A 3679-nucleotide genomic window follows, 5' to 3' on the forward strand; every position below is an offset into this window, starting at 1 on the left:
GTCCCTGCCTACATACTGCTGCTGCCCAGCTACATCACTTCCTGCATGTCTGTACAGAACTCCAGACCTCTATGTTTAGCTAGTGGCAGTTTCTGCCCAGCCACATCACTTCCTGCCTGTCTGTACAGACCTCCAGACCTCTATGGTTAGCTAGTGGCAAGCTTCATTCTCTGACCCGCAGACTGGCTTTATTTGTGCAAGAAAGATATCACTGCAGTTAGGTGTGTGCTCCATCTGACGTTACTGCTTATGAAGGTCCTTTTGATGTGTGTAGACATGTGTGTGTTTGTGCACTTTAGTGTGTCACAGCTACACATCTGTGGCAGTGCATGTACAAGTATATGCATGAGTACATATGGAGGCCGGACCACTTGACTGTCATGTTCAGGACTGTGATCCATCTCCTTTGAAACAAGGTTTCTCATTGGCTAGGAGCTCACCAGTTAGGAAGTCTGGCTGCCCAGCGAGCCCCGGGACTCTCTTAATACCATCACAACCTGGGGTTACAAGTACAGCATCATGCTCAGCTTTTTAGGTGGGTTCTGGGAATCAAACTCGGGTCTTCCTGCTTGTTTGCAAGTGCTTTATTGACTGAGCCGTTCCTCCAGTCCCTAGTCAGCAACCATTGTGTTTTTCATGTTCAGTCTCAGATGCTCTAGCACCAAGTTATAGACAGATTTTCCTTTCCCCTTTGAGTTGCTTTAGTGTCTTTGTCCTTGCCCAGGTATGCATTCCGTGTCTGGCTGGGAGCTTCCTCTCCTGTTGTATGGACACATTTGTGTACTTCTCAATATTATCAAGATATAATTATTTTATCCTTAGGGAATATTTTTATGTCTGCAGACAAGTAGAACCCTTTAACTTTTTACAAGGACCCCTCCATTCCTGACCTGGTTTTATTCTCATATAAATTTTAGAGTCAGCTACAAATGTTTAAAAACCCATTTGTTATCAATAAAGATGTATTTAGCTATGATTTAATTTAATTTCTAGATCAATTTGGGGATAATTAGCATTTTGATACTATTCATCTCAATATAAAGACATTGGCAGTGTTAATAATATTTTAATTTTAAGATAAAAGATTATTCTATTTCTTCATTCATTTAAATCTGCAGTTTCCTTCAACGATATTTTATATTATAATATTGTGAATGTTCTTATATAGATTTGTTAAATTTATCCTTCAGTATATATGTTTTAATGTTATTTAAACATAATCCTAAATTGTGATTTTCTGACTGTATTTGTTCTCAATACAGAGTATGTGGGTTTTATTTTTGTTTGTGTCCTAAGGGACATTGTCAATGATGGAACTGACTGTAAAATTTTGACTTGGAGGAACCTGATGATGTAATAGTTGATGAACCTCTCTTCAGAATCAGACTGAGTTAGCCTCACAGTTAATGACATCACAAATCCCAGACTTAGGAGTGGGACTCACTATCTTTTAGGCAGAGTAAGAATGTCTGACTTTGCAGAGCACTGGAACTGTCTCTGACTCCTGCCTTCCGGAGACCTTTGTCCATGTGGGCAGCATCTGGTTCAATGGTTCAGCTCTTTGTCTTAATGTGCCATTGTGTAGCTACATGTTTTCATGACAGATCACCTTTTAAAATGAACCAGATAGTATATTATATACTTTCTTTTATGCTTATGTCCAAAGTTGTAAAACTTTTAGGAAGTCGTTGTATACAACTATGGTTTTTAATTTTTTTAACAAAAATGGTCTAAGTGCAGATTGTGTAAGAATGACCCACAACAAGAAGAAATTCTTAAAGACCCCCACAACTCTTTATGGAATACTAACTCTGTATCACGTATGGTGAATGTCCTGGGCAACTTCAGAATTACTGCATAGAAGGAAAATTGTTATTTTAAAAATTATTTATAGGATAATTTAGTTTTAAAATCAAATACAGACAACACAAACTTTTTTTAAAAACAAACAGAGAAAATAAACCTCTTGGTTCAAAAGTGAAACAGCCTTGTTCAAACAATCTTGAATTGTTTGCTATTTCACTCTGGGATTCACTTGTACTGGAACTTACATTGTAGAGGGAGACAGATCCAAGTTAGGAGTCACCAGGGCCACCCTGGCTGAGCAGGAACACTGACATAGATCATTTGGGATTATCATCCATTTGACTCAGGACCATGTGTTCTGTGTAGGTGAACTCGAATTATAGCACCAAGCAGAATTTCCTGCTAATATTAAAGAAGACGAATCCTCCACATTGAATTTGTGTGCCGTGGTGTTTATGGTCATAAAATAAGTCCTTGGATATCACAGTTTGTTCTAGCAATAGTCATTGTCCACTCTTCATTCTTAGGAGATGGTATTATTGCTTGATGCCTTTGTCAAGACATACGTTTGGTAGACTATCAATTCCATCTGGTGATGGTTATTTAGATTTTTTTAGTTTACCCTCTGGGATAGTGTTTCATGACTAAGAGAGAAGGGCATAAATCCATTAGCAGGGATTTAGAACATTTTGAAGTAGTAGCCAGAGTTGAAATGTGGCCACTGTACTTTTTGAATGTCCATTCTAATTCATCAGTCTAGCATAGGTTAGTTCAGGGATGATGTCAGTTCCTTCTGTGAAGAGTTTTCCACCATATAAAAATCTCTTTGAGGTCACAAGTGTGCATATTTCCAAAAGGCCTTTGACCTCCTAGGATAATAATATAACTTTGGGTCTAAGTGAAACATTTTCCCAGTTATTAAGACTGAAGAATGTCTCCAGGGCCCAAAGAAAACCTGCTCTGTGAGGAAGAAACACGGTTGTTGTTCCCGTCTCACGGCAGATCTGCAACAGGAAAAGCAGAAGACAAAAGTAAGCGAAAGAAAACAAGATAGCTTCCAACAGACAATTCACACATGTCACAAAAATCCACCCTCCTGTGTCTGAAGTCACACATATGTCTCTGTATTTCTATATTTAGGCTTATCTTTGCAATATCTCTGATTGTGGAAATTATGGAGCTGTTTATTCAAATAGGCATTTGCAGATGATACGTTTCCATTGGCAACGTGTGTCATTTCAAACCATCCAGATCACACAAACTCTTACTTGGTCCATTATTTATATGATTTTGGAATTGTCAGGTTAGAGCCCAAATCTTAATTTTCTCGTAGTCATAATTAGAAATACAAGGCATGAAGCAAGCATACGGCAGTTCTAGCTGAGTTAAAACCATCTACATGCACTCAAACTTTTACTCCTTTCATTTGAATCATTCATGTCTTATATTTAAATATATATTTAATTGCCATCAACAATATACTTTCATATTGTGCTACATTCTCTGGAAAAGATAATGTCACACCTATATTTGTCAAGGTTTTATAAAGAATGCCACATGTCCACTACAGATGGAAGAAAGCCACTCAAGCATTTTCAAAGCTGGATATATATGTATAATATAAGTGTGTGTGTGTGTGTGTGTGTCTCTGTGTGTGTGTGTGTGTATTGTGTTTGAATCTGTATATCAGTGAAGGTGCCATTAACTGAATCTTCCCACAATACACTGGTTTATCATAAAGGGAGCTTATCTCCGTCCTCTTTGAGTGTTCATGTTGTATTGAGTTGACTTTTTTCCAAGTTGGGGTTGAGGGACCCAGACTTCTTTCAGTTTGTGGGTCTGTAGTAACATCTTTAGCTTGGCATAGTGAAAG

The sequence above is a fragment of the Mesocricetus auratus genome, unplaced genomic scaffold, assembly GCF_017639785.1.
Source record: "Mesocricetus auratus isolate SY011 unplaced genomic scaffold, BCM_Maur_2.0 Super-Scaffold_100009, whole genome shotgun sequence".
NCBI lineage: Eukaryota > Metazoa > Chordata > Mammalia > Rodentia > Cricetidae > Mesocricetus > Mesocricetus auratus.